We start from the raw sequence: 17,140 nt of genomic DNA, 5'->3' as shown, positions 1-17,140 counted from the left end.
CTTATCTTAAAATGGTAGGTATATGGAATGAGCTGCAAATAGATGCTGTAGAGGTGGGTATAATTCCAATGTTTAAAATGACAGGTACATGGATAGAAAAGGCCTAGACTTCCCTAGAAAGGTGTGATTAAATGCAGTCAAATGGGACTAGCTTAGGTAGACATCTTGGCTGACAAGGCTGAAGTGGGCCAAAGTGCCTACTTCCATGCTGTTTGACTCTTATGAATAATAGACAGCTATCTTTAGAACATGATAATGTACATAAATGATACTCTAAAGCATGTTCTTTTGACATATTAAAGCTGATTACCACTGATAAGGGCAAAGAACCCTGGAAATTCTTAGAGAATGGACATTATTTTTATTTTGAGATATAGCATGGTAACAGGTCCCAATGAGCCTGTGCTGCCCAATTACACCCATGTGAGCAATTAACCCGAAAACCCTCTATAACCCACCAATTAAAGATTGCTTTCCAAGAATTCAGAGAGACTTGAACTACATTTTCAGTAATGAATAGAAAGAGAAGAGTAAAATGCAGTCAAACATAGTTAAAATATACTACAGAAATAGGTGCATGAAGGGTATCTCAAACAGGAAGTTGTGAAAAAAAGATTCGTGGAATGGTGTACTTGTACTGAAAGCCATGCTTTCTCAAAACCTAAAAGAATATAGTAAGTAAAACCACTGAAATCATGTTCATTTATTACAGGGCTTACAAAAAATTTCATGCCAATTTTTAAACAAATTACAGTGTAAGTATTAGCTAATCGTTACCGATTGCTACGCAGCATTGGAATGCTGTCAATACATACAGTCAAGAGGAAACCCCTGATAAGTGGCACAAAAACCATTTTTCCAGATGAGAAATGATTGTGAAGTCTGTAATGACAAATGACCGCAGTGTAAACATCCCAATTCAGACAGTTTATGGAAGAACACCATTTCAACTTACTCATTCTCACCTACCAATTACAAGTCTAATCGACTTCTGCAGCTGTCATGCATTCTGTTGGGAATTTGATGCTTAATGGTGAAAATGAAGTGTCAACAAGCCTTCTGCTAAGTTCAGTGCAGCAGTAAAGAAGACGACAACCACTCATGGGAGAGGGAACAAGTAATCATCCAGCTGAATTTAAAATACGCTCAGTGGCCACTTTATTTGGTAAGATTTCATAGGAACCCGAGAGGCAGTTTCTTCATGCATACATGGAGCGAGCAGCCAAGCAAAGTAGTTGAGGTCGATACAATAATGACATTTAAGAGAACGCTTGGTATGTACACTCAGTGGCCACTTTACTAGGTACACCTGTACATGTGCCTATTAATGCAAATATCTAATCAGCCAATCATGTGGCAGCAACTCAATGCATAAAAACATGCAGACATAGTCAAGAGGTTCAGTTGTTGTTCAGACCAAACATCGGAATGGGGAAGAAACGTGATTTAAGTGACTTTGACCATGGAATGATTGTTGGTGCTAGACAGAGTGGATTGAGTATCTCAGAAACTGCTGATCTCCTGGGGTTTCTACACACAACAGTCTATAGAGTTTACAGAGAATGGTGTGAAAAACAAAAAAAATACATCCAGTTAGCAGCAGTTCTGTGGGTGGAAACACCTTGTTAATGAGAGAGATCGGGGGGGGGGGTGGTGGGTGGGATGGTCGGACTGGTTCAAGGCAACAGAAAGGGTGACATTAACTTAAATAACCACACATTACAACAATGGTGTGCAGAAGAGCATCTCTGAATGCACAACATATTGAACCTTGGAAGTGATGGGCTACAGCAGCTGAAACCCACGAACACACTCATTGGCCTCTATTAGGTACAGGAGCTGATAATTAAAGTGGAAACAGGTGGAAAATTATTTGTGTAAACAAATACAATTGTTTTATTAGTTTTGATGCAAAAAGATGTAAGATGACCTTCATCCAAAAGAGGAGGACAAGATCAAGTGCTGCTATTGCTATGAAACAAATAGTTAGATACAGACTGGAAATGGCAATCATTAAGGTAGCTGTTAGCTGCTGACTATCATTGTATCAAAGCCTATTCTTTCCATTGTCTTGGTATTTTCAGGTTCAGATTTAATCAAAAAAGACAGGACAGGCCACCTTTGACCTCAGCCTCCAGTGGACTTATGAATTTGCAGACATTGGGCCTTTGACTTCCTGAGTAGACTTGCAGAGATTTGCAATCTGGCACCTCCGGTCATCAGGCCAGATGGTGGTGCAACCAGTCAGAATGCTCTCGGTGACGGTGTACACTGGCAATATTGGAACCCAAGTGTGAAGGAAAGACAGGCTCTCATCTAGAGACGGCAACCCGAGTTTATACACAGGAATTCCAACAGAGCTTCAGTGGCTAGGCTGAGCAACACTGTGCAATGTAACATTCTCCAAATGAGGACCCTGCAAATCTGCTGATAGAGCATGTGCTTAAATAATACAAGTCATACAGTATCCCTGAACTTAACAAAATAAATTTAACAAGGAAATATAAACAATTAAAGAATCTTATTAAGCAACAATTAACCAATTCAGATGCTCTGAAAATCTCAGAGCCCAATACTCTCTGGTTCCCCACACAGGCCAAGAGAGCTCATTACAGCTCTCCACCATAGAACTGTAGAAATTTGCTAGTCTTTGGTGACGTGCCAACTCTCCTCAAACTCTGAATGAATTATAGCTGCTGGCGTGCTTCTTCATAATTGCATCAATATGATGGGCCCTGGATAGATCCTGAGATATTGACGCCCAGGAACATGAAGCTACTCACTCTTTTCACCGCTGCAACCTAAATGAAGATTGGTGTGTGTTCTCTTGACTTCCCTTTCCTGAAGTATACAAACATTTCCTTGGTCATGTTGACATTGAGTGCAAGGTTGCTGTTGTGACACCCCTTGACCAGCCCATCTACTTCACTCCTGTTGGGTGTTCAATTGGTGTAAAATATTGCAGTGGAATCGTAGATCAGTTGCCATAGCATGCCAGTGATGCAGAAATTTTGATCTTTAGGTGTACACATGAGATTCTGCAGATGCTGGAAATGTTGAGCAATGTGCACAAAATGCTGGAGGAACTCAGCAGGTCAGGCAACATCTATACTGAGCAACAAATAGTCAACATTTCGATAAAGGGGCTGATACCCTTCATCAACAGTTTGTGGATGTTGTTCTTTAGGTGTGATATCGGGTGCATATCAAAAGCATGGCTTTGTCCTGAATGGTGTAGACCTTCTTGAATATTGTTGGAGCTGCATTCATCCAGGCAAGTGGAAAGTATTACATCACACTCCTGATCGGAGCTATTCTTGTAGCCACATATTTATTGTCTGGCCAAATAAAAAGATTGTACTTTTCCTTCCACGCTGGCTTTAGGAAGGTAGCTTCCAAGTTGAGAGGACAGTCAGGGCTTGGTGGGAGGTGCTAGAAGCAAGGAACTGAGGTTTAGGATAAACTATCAGTGACTTCTTGGGCTACTTGACACTTGATAGAAATAAGTGTGCACTTCATGGCACGAGGTCCTCTCGTTTGGTGACTTCAAGTTGTGGCTTGGGATCTATAGCTGGGAATGAGTCCTGTCACAAGAGAGACTGAACAGGAATGTGGAGTGAAAATAAACTGCTGGAAGATTTCAGTGGGTCAAGCAGCATCTGTAGAGGCAAAGGGATGGATGACATTTCAGGTTGAAACCCTGCCTCAGGACATTAGACTACTAATCCCTTCCTGATAACTAGATGGTTAAGAAAAGGAAAAAAAGAATAAATGAATGCAACTTGGCTGTTCGCCCAAGCCTGCAAAAATGCAGCTTATCAGCATTAGTCTTTATTTTGTGTAACTATTGATTGAAGACCTTGCTGAAACTAGTGTAATAAACATTTCTCTTGTGTAATAGGGATGAAGGCAACAAGTAAAATAGGAATGAACAACAAAATTTTAGTAGTCAGCTGAAACTAGTGGGCAATAAATTTGTGGAAATTTACTGTTTTTCCAACCTCTTCGAAAGGAAATGCCTTAAAAAGGCAGCATCTATCATTAGGGACCCCACCACCCAGGACATGCCCTCTTCTCATTACTACCATCAGGGAGGAGATACAGGAGTCTGAACCTACGTTTTAGGAACAGCTTCTTCCCCTCTACCATCAGATTTCTGAACAGACAATGAATCCATGAACAAACCAGAGAAAATCTGCAGATGCTGGAAACCCAAGCAACACACACACAAGATGCTGTAGGAACTCAGCAGGCCAGGCAGCATCTATGGAAAAGAGTACAGTCGACGTTTCGGGCTGAGACCCTTCAGCAGGACTGATGAGGCGTCTCGGCCTGAAAAGTCAACTGTTTACTCTTTTCTGTAGATGCTGCCTGGCCTGCTGAGCTCTTCCAGCATTTTGTGTGTGTTGAATGATAACATGGACACTACCTCACTATTTTTACTCTATTTATCTAATTTATTTATATACACCTCATATACTGTATAGTATTGTAATTTATAGTATATTTAATGTATTGCAATGTACTACTGGTCCAAAACAATAAGTTTCTCAACGTATATCAGTGATAATAACCTGATTCTGATTGTTTTTAAATGTTTCACATGAATCAGTAAACATGGGTCAATTACAATTCTGTACATAGTTCTGAACTATGTCGTACTGAAAAGGGAGAGCATTGGAATTTTAGTGATTTAGCTGAAATGCAAAATTGTAAATGTTTAATATTAGCTTTTACTTTCTTTCACCATCAACTGCACTTGATATTTGCTTCAACCGACTTGTGCTGTGCTCCAACTCTGCAATGCTAGACAATCACTAGAAAACTTCCCATTAATATTGTGTAATTTTAAGCAATTTTGGCTAGGCCAAAGTACTGTGGGGTCCCCCTCACATATCCTGTCATCTACCTATATTTGCTTCATCGACAGTAAACAAGAGCACATTATGAACTTCAAGTTTCATTGTCACTGAGCAAGTTGTTAGGCGATTTCAGAGGATGTTTCAAGGTCAGATTGGTGAGTATGGAGTCATAAGTAGCCAAACTGATTAAGGAGAGGAGACTTTCTTCCCTGAAGGATTTTGATGAACCAGAGAGACTTTATGAACTTCAGTAATGGTTACAATTACAATTAGCTGTTTTATTCCAGATTTATTGAACTCACCATTAAGGACCCCCCCCCGCCCCACCCAGGACATGCTCCCTTCTTATTACTACCGTCAGGGAGGAGGTACAGGAGCCTGAAGATACAGGAACAGCTTCTACCCTTCCACCATCAGATTTCTGACAGACAAAGAACCATCTCATGAACTTCACTATTTTTGCTCCCCTTTTTCACTATTTAATTTTTAATATATTTCTTATTGTAATTTATAATATTTTTGTACTACTGCTACAAAACAATGAATTTCATGGTATATCTCAGTTATGGTAAATCTGATTCTGACTCTGAGCTATTTGAATTTTAATTCTTTCAATTTATAACCCAGAACTCCTTCTCCCTTTTTAAAAAAAAAGGTTCAAGACCAAACTGGTCAACTGGTAACACACATAAAAGTTGCTGGTGAACGCAGCAGGCCAGGCAGCATCTCTAGGAAGAGGTGCAGTCGACGTTTCAGGCCGAGACCCTTCGTCAGGACTAACTGAAGGAAGAGTGAGTAAGGGATTTGAAAGTTGGAGGGGGAGGGGGAGATCCAAAGTGATAGGAGAAGACAGGAGGGGGAGGGATGGAGCCAAGAGCTGGACAGGTGATTGGCAAAAGGGGATATGAGAGGATCATGGGACAGGAGGTCCGGGAAGAAAGACAAGGTGGGGGGGAACCAGAGGATGGGCAAGAGGTATATTCAGAGGGACAGAGGGAGAAAAACTCTCTGGTCAACTGGTAACCTCAGTACCATACTGCAGCTTGAGATGCACTTGCAATCAGCTCCATCGTCAAGACTGCCTAACATCAACATCGTAGCATAAGCTAACTCTACCACTACCTTCATATATTTGCTCCTGAAACTATAAATGTGTCTTATTAGTAATAAACTTGGCTTGGAAAGAACCTAACCAGTTCTAATAATGAGCCCACTGTTCAAGTTTTAAAAGTTTACTGTTGGGTTTACTTCTAAACAGTATTCTAATGACATGCCAGAGATTTCTGGCACAGTGCTTTGCATTCAATATGATAGCTTGATTAACAGCTGAAGCAATTAACCAGGAACATAAAATTTTGATCAGACTGCCCTGTTTACATTGTGTTGGATGAACCTTCCCAGAGAACAGCTCCTCCATGTGTTCATTGGTTCCCAAGCTTCTGCTTACCCCAGTGCAATCTGAAGCAAATTTATAAATGATCCTATGATGCTGCCTAGTCTAAGGGCTGGATTTGTGCTTTAAATGTCCCATGTAGGGAACATCAACTTTACAAGAATTCACATTAGAGTCAGAGTGATTCACGCCAACTGAGGTACTCACCCAAGCTAGTATTTCTTCCCCATTCTGAATTTGGTCTGAACAACTGAACCTCTTGCCCATGTCTGCATGTTTTTATGCATTGAGTTGCTGCCATGTGATTGGCTGATTAGATATTTGCATTAATAGGCACATGTACAGGTGTACCTAATAAAGTGGCCACTGAGTGTACATACCAAGCGTTCTCTTAAATGTCATTATTGTATCGACCTCAACTACTTTGCCTGGCTGCTCGCTCCATGTATGCATGAAGAAACTGCCTCTCTGGTTCCTATGAAATCTTACCCCTCTCACCTTAAACCTCAGCTTTGTAGTTTTTGGTTCCCTTTCCCTGGCGGGGGGGGGGGGGGGGGGGGAGAAGAGAGAGAGAAAGAGCAGTGAAGCTATGACTATTCACACTATTGATGCTACCCATGGTTTCATAGAACACTAAGGTCCCCATGTTTCAAGGAATAAACTCTGCCCAGCCTCTCCCTATAACTCAGGCCCTCAAGTCTTTGCAATATTGTTGCAAGTCTTCTTTGCAGTCTTATTTTGTATAGAGATCAATCCCTTTACAGAAAAAAAAATTTAAAAAGATAATAAATTACTGGGGTTTGTAGGATAGCCAATGATGTTCTGCTGTTTAAGAAAGGCTTTAAAAATAAGCCAGGAAATTATAGGCCATTGAGCCTGACATTAGTAGTAGGAAAGTTATTGGAAGGTATTCTAAGGGACTGGGTATATGAAAATTTGGATGGACAGGGACTGATTCAAGGTAGTCAAGATGGCTTTGTGTATAGCAGGTCATGTCTAACCAATCATAGAGTTTTTCAAGGAAGTTACCAGGAAAGTTGATGAAGGCGAGACAGTGGATGTTGTCTACATAGAATTTAGCAAGGCATTTGACAAGGTCCCGCATGGGAGGTTGCTCAATAAGGTTCAATTGCTCAGCATTCAAGATGAGGTAGTCAGTTGGTTTAGGTATTGGCTTTATGGGAGAAGCCAGAGAGTGGCAGGAGATCATTGGCTCTCTGACTGGAGGCCTGCGATGCAGGGATCAGTGCTGGGTCTGTTGTTGATGGTCATCTCTATCAATGATCTAAATGATAATGTGGTTAACTAGATCAGTAAGTTTGCTAATGACACCAAGAAGGTGTGCAGTGAAGACTATTGGAGCTTACAATGGGATCTGGACCAGCTGGAAAAATGGGCTGAAATATGACAGAAGGAATTTAATGCAGACACATGTGAGGTGTTGCACTTTGGTAGGACCAATCGAAGTATGTCTTACACAGTGAATGGTCGGGTACTGAGGAGTGCAGCAGAATGAAGGGATCTGGAAATACTGATCCATAATTCATTGGAAGTGGCAGCACAGGTATCTAGGGTCATAAGGAAAGCTTTTGGCAGATTGGCCTTCATAAGTAAAAGTGTTGTGTATTGGAGATGAGATGTTGTGTTGAAATTTTATAAGACATTGGTGAGGCCTAATTTGGAGTATTGTGTGCAGTTTTGGACACCTACCTACAGGAAAGGTAAATAAGGATAAAAGTGTACAGAGAAAACTTACAAGGATGTTGCTGGGTCTGGAGGACCTGAGTTATAAGGAAAGATTGAATAGGTTAAAACTTTATTCCTTGGAATGTAAGAGATTGAGGGGAGGCTTGATAGAGATATACAAAATTATGAGGGGTATAGATAGGGTAAATGTAAGTAGGCTTTTTCTACTGAGGGGTGGGATGACAACTAGAGGTCATGGGTTAAGGGTGAAAGGTAAAAAATTTAAGGGGAACATGAGGGGAAGCTTCTTCACTCAGAGGGTCATGAATTTGTGGAACAAGCTGCCAGCACATGTGGTGTATGTGAGCTTGATTTCAACATTTAAGGGAAGTTTGGATAGGTACGTGGGTGGAAGGAGTCTGGAGGGTGCAGGCCGATGGGAGTAGATGGGCCGAAGAGCCTGCTTCTGCGCTGTTCTTTTCTATGACTGTGAATCTAAATTGTAATTTACACTTTCCTTCATTGCTGACACCTTTGAATTACTTTATATTGCAAAAGAGAAGAAAATTTCATAGCATGGAAACAGAAGTTGGTTGTTGGACTTTCAAAGTTCAAAGTAAATTTTATTATCCAAGTATATAGATGTTACCATATACAACCCTAACATTCATTTTCACTTGAACAGCTCTGCCAATGGCCAAATAACCCAGGCTTAGGCTGTGGAAATGTAATGTCACTGTTAAATAACATACTTAAGAATCAGAATCTTCTTTATTATCACTTATATTTTGTGAGCTCTGTTTTGCGGCAGCAGTGTAGTACAAGACATGAAAATTCTAAGTTACAAAAATAAATAAATAGTTAAGAGGAATAATGAGGTGGTGCTCTTGGGTTAAGGGACCATTTGAAAAACTGGCAAAATCTGATTGGGGAAAAAGCTACAGAAAGTGTAAGCTCAGCCAGCTCCATCATGGGCATTTGACTCCCCAACATCCAGGACGCCTTCAAAGGTGGTACCTCAAAAGGGCAGCATGCATCGTTAAGGACCCCCATTACACAGGACATGCCCTCGTCTCATTGCTACCATCAAGAAGGAAGTACAGAAGCCTAAAGGCACACACTCAACCTTTCAGGAACAGCTTCTTCCCCTCCGCCATCAGATTCCTGAATGGACAATGAATCTATGAACACTACCTCACTATATTTTTCCTTTCTTTTTGCACGACTTATTTAATATAACTGCGTCTTGACGATGTCGTCGATGGCGAAGGTTGTGCCCGTGATGGTGCTGGCTGCGTTTTCAACTCTGAGGCTTCTTTCAGTCCTGTGCATTGGAGCCTCTGTACCAGACTGTGATGCAACTTGTCAGCTTGCTCTCCACCGTACATGTAGAAATTTACAGGAGTGGAAATTCCAACCAACTCTCTTCAGACTCAGCAGTTTTCAATCTCAGGATCGCAGCCAGTTGCTGCAATGTCTATCAGTGTTGAAAGATCATAAAGACAAGCATTATCCTTCAGCTTGTTATTGGACAATATGTGGAAAGCCACTCTGTATTTTGGAACTCTGCCTACAAAACAGGCACAAAATTAAAAGCAGTGATTCTTTTCCCCCCCCGGATTGTACACAAGCTTTGTTTTCCTTTTAGATTGAAAATAAGCATCCGAAGCAACAAAAATTTCTGGAAAATGCTTTGAGTAATCAGTTAAGTGGCCTCATAACACAGACTGCTTTAGATTAAAAGAGACCAATTTGCAATTATACCTTTCATAGAAATATGGTAAACCTACAGCACAATACAGTCCCTTCAGCCCACAAAGCTGTGCCAAACATGTCCTTACCTTAGAAATTACCTGGGATTACCCATAGCCCTCTATTTTTCTAAGCTCTTTCCTGAAGCTAATTTCAATGACAAAGTCTCAGTACAGGAGTTCTTCAAAGTTGTTTTATAAATGAACACTGACTAACTCTGTACTACCACTCTAAACCCTCTGTTTAGACCATCTTCATCCCTTGAACAGTAAGCTGATCCTATGTTGTTTGGGGAACTAGTGAGCAGTGGACAGGGAGAGAAAGGGGAAGGAGAAGGCTGCTGCACTCCATATTTGGTGTTACCAATGGGAGAGGTAGCTCCTTGTTCTGCCTTAAAATAGTGCCATGAGTGGGTGACTGCCTGAGAGGGCAAACTAGGCCTTGGTTTAATCTTGTCTGGGAGGTAGAATCTCTGATAGTGCACCACTCTCTCAGCGCTGTCCTGAAGTACTTGCTGTTATGTTTTGTAGCTTCAATACATTAAACTAACAGGAAGACATGAGTCTGTGAGTGCGGGTCTAACTTTGTATTTACTTTAAGCACAAAGTATCACATGGTAGCATGACAACATATGCAATTAATATATCTATACATATAACCCGTAATGAATTATTTAATCAAATAAGAATGCTTAATCAACCTATATACACACACACACACACAACTACTCAAATATTACTGGAATATTAAATACACAACTCTTGCCTCTGTTTCTTCAAGTCAAATCAAGCCAAGTTCATTGTCATGTGCACAAGTACGGTGAGGTACAGGTACAATGGGAAAACTTACTTGCAACAGCATTGCAGGCATGCATGTAAGTAACACACAGAATTTAAATTATACAAGATAATTCAAAATCAGAATCAGGTTTAATATCACCAGCATGTGTCATGAAATTTGTTAACTTAGCGGCAGCAGTACAATGCAATACATTATGATAAGCAATTACAGTATACACACATACACTAAATTGAAAATAGTGCAAAAACAGAAATAATTAAAAAAGTGATGAGGTAGTGTACATGGGTTCAATGCCCATTTAGGAATCAGATGGCAGAGAGGAAGAAGCTGTTCCTGAATCGCAGAGTGTGCGCCTTTAGGCTCCTGTACCTCCTTCCTGATGGTAACAGTTAGAAAAGGGCATGTCCTGGGTGCTGGAGGTCTTTAATAATGGATGCCATCTTTCTGAGGCACCGTTCCCTGAACATGTCTTGGAGACTATGGAGACTAGCACCCAAGATGGAGCTGACTAATTTTACAGCTTTCTGTAGCTTTAGTTAAGAGAAAGAAAAATATACTGAGCATAAACAAGACATTAATGCAAACAAAGACAGAGTCAGAGACAAGACCATGGTAGTGGAAGAAGTGGTCTGTAATGTTCCATTGGTGAGGTAGCAGTTAGGGTTGTTCACGCCAGTTCAAGGACCTAATAGTTGTAGGAAAGTTGATGGTGGAGGGCTTGGGGCTTCTGTACTTGCTGTCCAACAGTAGCAGTGAGAAGAGGGCATTATAAGCATGGAGGGAATCCTTGATGATTGAAGCCAGTGTTTTGAGGCAGTGCCTCCTGCAGATTCTGACAATGGTGGGGAGTGCTGGTGTGTCCATTACTCTCTACAGTCTCTCGTGTTCCTGTGCATTGCAATTGCTGTATCGGGCCATGATGCAACCAGTCAGGATACTTTCAACAGTGTATCTGGAGGTTTGCTGGAGCATTTGGTGACCTGCCAAATCTCTGTAAACTTCAAAGAAAGTAGAGGTGATGACCTTTCTCTGATGTCAGGCATATCAATTCTGCAATATTACTGTTCCCAAAATGATTCACCATGCAGTTGGGAAGTGGTAAATCATAGCTAACTTTTGTGAAAAGTCAGTATGGTGTTGAGATTAGATTCTTGCTGATGGTTCTTTGCTGAAATTGATATAATACAATAATTATGAGCCAAGGCTGCTAAGTTTCACCCTGAGAGCTGACATTCTGCTTCTATCCAGCCCTGGATTCAGTATTCTGCTCAGTTGGCCAGTGTTGCCTTCCTCTTCATCTGCTGACTTGCTTGCCCACCTTGTATCCTAGATCACACAAAAGCAGTGCGGCAGAAAGTCTTCAAAATACCATCATGATAACACCAGTAGCATTACCAGAGTACAGCAGAGCTTGCCTGTGATAACTTCATTAACCTTTAGTTCTTTCAGGGATTTCTTCTTCCCTGATTCGAGAGCAGGAAAATAATCAGGGCATTTTGGACTACAGCTCATTTGAAGTAAATCACTGGACTTTGAAGAGGATAACTAAATAAGGAATTCATAGCTTATTTAATGTGATAAGGAAATTAATAATGTATTTGTGTGAAATGTGTATTCGTGCTTGGAGTTGCTGATATTTGACTCCAAGCTCACCAATCTGCTTACCTCTTTGCTGTACTCTGAAATGGCCTTGGAATGGATAATGGTCACATGCCTTTTCCATAAGCAGATAACTAAAACACAGTCTGGTTCACTTCACCAGTTGCAGCCTAGATGTCACCTCACAGGCACTGCTTACTGGAGGCTTTTAACTGCCTATTAAATAGCCCAGAAAGCAAATTGGTTCAGGGCTTATTAAGAATGGACAATAAATGCTGATTTTGCCATTCTGTAAACCAGTCAAGAGATTCCTCACTGCTTCAGGAAAAAAAATGGGGGGTTTAAAAGGGGTTCGATAGATCCTGAAATCTTGTGAATCATTTTCCGAGGGGTTGTAGACCTATGATAACTGGCATACCAGCTGCACCCAGGGATCTGATGTTTCTTTGCAAATGCCACCCCTGTCATCACTGGAGATACTTGGAGTGAAAGTGATCAATGACTGGATCAACAGTGCACAGCCTGCTTTATATTCAAAGCAATTTTTGAAGCCTGAGATAGAAAATGTTTGGTATAAGATTGACTGGCAATATGCCATCAGACTGTTTCTCAAGGCCCAGACACACCTGTGGCTTGCCATTCCTCACCTGATAGGCTAATGCTGATGTCTGTGACATTGATGGTAACTGTTGCCAGGCTCTTACACCGGAGGGGAGATGTTTGGTGAGTTTCATATGCTGGATTCTTAACAAAGAAGGCAGTTATGTCTTTACAGATGTGTCACTAACTGGCAGAGACTGGTGGGAATGAACTAGAGATGTTTTTGCTTTGCACAGTCTCACCTTTTTGATGGATAAAATCAATAAGCCGCCCATAACTTCTTTTTTTATAAGTGCTTCAGCTAGCATTTCCATTCAGTGGGAGAACTAAGTGGAATTCATGATTACATGAGGTTTAGAGTGCTGTTGATAATTCTTTCAGTACATTACAAATTGCCTTACAGCCATTGAAGCCCTGTAAAAGATTTTTTAAAAGTAGATTAGCTTTATTTGTCACGTGTACATCGAAACATAGTGAAATGTGTTGTCTGCCTCCGCAACCAGCATAGTCCGATGATTGCGTTAGGAGTAGCCCCAAATGTCACCACACCTCTGGTGCCAACATAGCACGACCACAATTGACTAGCCCCAACTATATGCCTTCGGAAAATGAGATGAAACCAGATAACCCAGAGGAAACCCACATGATCACAGAGAGAAGATACCAACTCCTTACCGATAATGGCAGGAGTTGAACCCTGATTGTGATCACTGGCACCTTAAAAAGTTATGCTAACTGGTATGCTACCTGGCTACCTTGTAAGAAATAAGGTGGACAATCTGTGCATAGCAAGCTCCTGCAAGCAGCAGTCTCCTATTAAGCAGAACATTTGGGTTTAGAATTGCTGGTTAAAAGTTTCAACTTGCACCCTTGCTGTAACAGAGAGCCACACTACCCAATTCATCCACCTGAGAAAGCAAGTGGAGCACTGCTTTAATATCTCAATCAAAATAAAGGAGCATCTGAGGACGCCACAGCCTTTGAGCTCCAGACCAGACCATTAACTCGGATGCTAATCCAGTTTCAGGACATTCATACCTAAAGGCGAGATAGCTGTTATCTGAGCCGTAGCTGAGTTGCATATAGCTTGTGTTTGCTCAGGCCAGCATTCGATAACAAAGATCTAGATCTGAGAGGTGATCTAAGGACACCAACTGAATGTTTCAGTGCTACTGAAAAATAAGATACATATTTTCGTCATTCATAGTGAATTGAGAGACATTCACATCAACATTGTTCCTCAAGCAAAGGAGAAAGGTGCTCTAAATCTTTCATCTGTATTCTGTGCCAAATCTTGTTCTCCTTAATCATTAATATGTGAGTTCACGATCTCTCTCAGCATCAGTGGTATCGATCATCCAGGTTCCTGTACTTATCCCAAAACTTAGGCAAAGTTTGTTGCATGAAATGAATGGATTAACCATTTGCAGTCAATTGTGCACAAGTAAATAGGAAATAAGCTAAAGAAACCCTCTGTACTTAAGAACTACAGAATCTTACAGCTGCTGAGGAGGCCACTTGGCCCATCATGTCCATAGTAGGCAAGGTGAGGTAGAGGTATGAATGCACACAGGAATCTTCACTTACCCATGACAGGTATCAGGTTGTCATCAAGAGGAAAGAGGGTGCAAGACAAGCTCTTCCTCCTTTAGTGACACTTCCTGACCAAGCTTGTGGATGCTGAGAGAGTGCGTTGGCAAGGGTCATCAAACAAAGAGCAGTACAGCACAATACAGGCCCTTCAGCCCATGATGTTGTGCTAGCCTTTTAACCTACTGAGATTAATCTCACACTTCTCTCCAACATAGCCCTCCATTTTCCTTTCAACCTCTAAAAGCCTATCTAAAAGTCTCTTAAATGTCTCTAATGAATCTACCTCTACCACCAGCCCTAGCACCATGTTCCATGTACTTACCACTCCCTGCGTAAAAAAACCTACCTCTGACATTCCCCACTGTACTTTCCTCCAATCTTAAAATGATGCCCTCTCATACTAGCCATTGCCACCTTTGGAATAAGTCTCTGGCTGTCATCAAAATGTCATCTTATCATCAAATTATGTAATCATCTTCCTTTGCTTTAAATAGAAAAACCCTAGCTGACTCACCCTTTCCTTATAAAACATGATCTCTAATCTAGGCAGCATTCTGTTAAATCTCCTCTGCACCTTCTCTAAAGCTTCCATGTCCTTCCTGTGATGAGGCAAGCAGAACTGAACACAATAGTCCCAAGTGCAGCATTACCTCAGGGCTCTTGAATTCAGTCCCCTGACGAATGAAAGCCAACACACCATGCACCTTCATAACCACCTATCAACTTGCATGGCAACTTTGAGGCATCCATGGATGTGGACCCCAAGGTCCCTCTGTTCCTCCACACTGCTAAGAACCCTGCCATTGACCATGTACTCCACATTCAAGTTCGACCTTCTAAAGTGTATCACTTCACGTGTTGTTTGGACAATGTGGAATACAAAATGCCGGATGTGAGATGTGGTGAATAAGCATATGAAGAGTAGCAAGTGTGAAGGGACAGAAGTAGTGGAGGCACATAGAGTCTCTGAACCAAAGTAATGCATTAGCAATGATCAGAAAGAAATTGGTCACATGTTGTAATTTTTAAAATTGTACCAACTACATTATGCACATTACAGAGTACAGTGATTCCCAATCCCAAGGTACTTTAATATTTAATTTTCTTGATTCATGGCCTGTCACTTTTGCAAAATCTCCAAGATGTTGAGGTCAATGTGCTTAAAGGCAGAAATGCAATTACATAAAACATGCAAGAAACATAAACGGACTTGGAATTCACCATCTGGCCATGGATTCTCTTTAAATAGTTGAGCAGTTGCTCCCAACCCTACTCATTTTGTTTTACTCAAATGTATTGCTCTACTTCTCTTCCTAATTTTGTACAGCTTTAAAATGTATAACATGTCATGTAATAAGATACTTCCAAAGTATCTTATTCTCCTTTGTCACTTTTGGCACTGAAATGGGGAGCCATGGAATTGAGGAAGAGATACTGTACATTATAGGAGACAGTAATAATAGTATGAAGTAGGAACTCATCCTCCATTATACGTGATAAATGTTTTATATTAGTGGTGCAAGCAGCTTAGAGGAATGAATTTCAGAGTGCAGTCCATGAGTATACATTAATACATTACATATTAGTATACAAACCAGAGAAGAAATTGTGGTTTTAGTGTCAGGCTTGTCTCAATGACAGCACATTCACACCCAAACCAGAATATTGTGGGCAAAAAATGTAGAATAATGTCACAAAATAAAGGAGTGCTACATCTTCCCACTTGCTGACTGTTGGAGAAGATGTTAACCTACATTCAGATGAACAAAGATTCCATTTCATAAATATCCTAGTCAATGCTATAAATATCCTATCAATATTATTGAAGTAGGTTGTCTGGTCATTTATAGGATTTTACTGTGGACTCTTTGCTGTATTTGCTATTTTACAATGGTCACTATTTTGTTGGCTGTGAAGTTTATAAAATTTATTTTTTATTTAGAGATACAGCATGAGAACGGGCCCTTCTGGCCCAATGAGCCTGCACTGTCCAGTTACACCCATGTGACCAATTAATCTACTGACCCATATGTATTTGGAATATGGGAGGAAACAGGAGCACCTGGAGGAAACCCATGCGGTCACAGGGAGAACGTACAAACTCCTTACAGAGAGCGGTGGGATTGAACCCAGCTCACTAGTGCTGTAACAGCATTGTGTTAACCCCTAGTGGACCATGCCACTCCTAAATCTTACCCATGTAAAAGTTCATTGGCATGTTCAAAGAAGCAAGTTGCTATATGAATGCAAGTGTCTTTCTTTAGTTTTATTAATGGATGCCTCCTTTATTTCTTGTATTTCAGCAACTTGACACCAAATAATCTATATTGTGTTAAGTGTTCTATTTTTTTTTTTTCCCCCCAAAGCTATGAGGTTTGGGAGTGGGAACTATGCTAACTTTGAACTAACACAAATGTTGTAATGTGTTTATTGAAGTGCAGAAAGACCAAGTAGCATGAATCTCGATTGAAAGGTCAACTTGGAAATTAACAATCTGGTAATTATAAAGAAAAGGAAAAGAAACAGTATGTTTATGAAAGAATCATGTTGTGTTAGATTGTGGTTCTTTGTCTAGTGAAGGAGATGGATAACATTTCATTCTGTTCATGTATCACTACAGTAATATATTGTTTTCTGAAACCATTTGTTCATTGTTTTCTGAATGAATACATTTATAAAATTCAAGTCCAAGAGTAGCTGTGATGTTCTTAGAATAATACAGCATATAAACAGGCCCTTTGGCCCAACTCATCAGTGCTGAAGATGAAAATCAAAACTGGTGCCATTTGACCCATTCCCTCTAAACCTGGCCAACTGTCTCATAAATGTTTGTCTCTCTATAACTGAGGCCTTC

The 17,140-nt window shown here is 40.7% G+C and overlaps 1 protein-coding gene across 11 annotated transcripts in view; it reads left to right on the top strand.

Annotated features, from left to right (window-relative positions):
* LOC140191785 (thyroid hormone receptor alpha) overlaps window positions 1–17,140 on the top strand; it is a 534,600-nt gene that overhangs the window by 37,511 nt on the left and 479,949 nt on the right. For 4 of the 11 annotated variants that reach the window (XM_072249536.1, XM_072249527.1, XM_072249519.1 and 1 more), the window contains one exon: window positions 5,518–5,653. The exons of the other annotated variants lie outside the window; for them this stretch is intronic. The gene's annotated coding sequence lies outside the window, so the exon portion shown is untranslated. The remainder of the gene's footprint in view (window positions 1–5,517; window positions 5,654–17,140) is intronic. 11 annotated transcript variants of the gene reach the window in all.

The sequence above is a fragment of the Mobula birostris genome, chromosome X (genome assembly GCF_030028105.1).
Source record: "Mobula birostris isolate sMobBir1 chromosome X, sMobBir1.hap1, whole genome shotgun sequence".
NCBI classification, from domain to species: domain Eukaryota; kingdom Metazoa; phylum Chordata; class Chondrichthyes; order Myliobatiformes; family Myliobatidae; genus Mobula; species Mobula birostris.
Note: the sequence above shows the minus strand (reverse complement) of the source record. Positions and strands in the feature narration are given on the sequence as shown.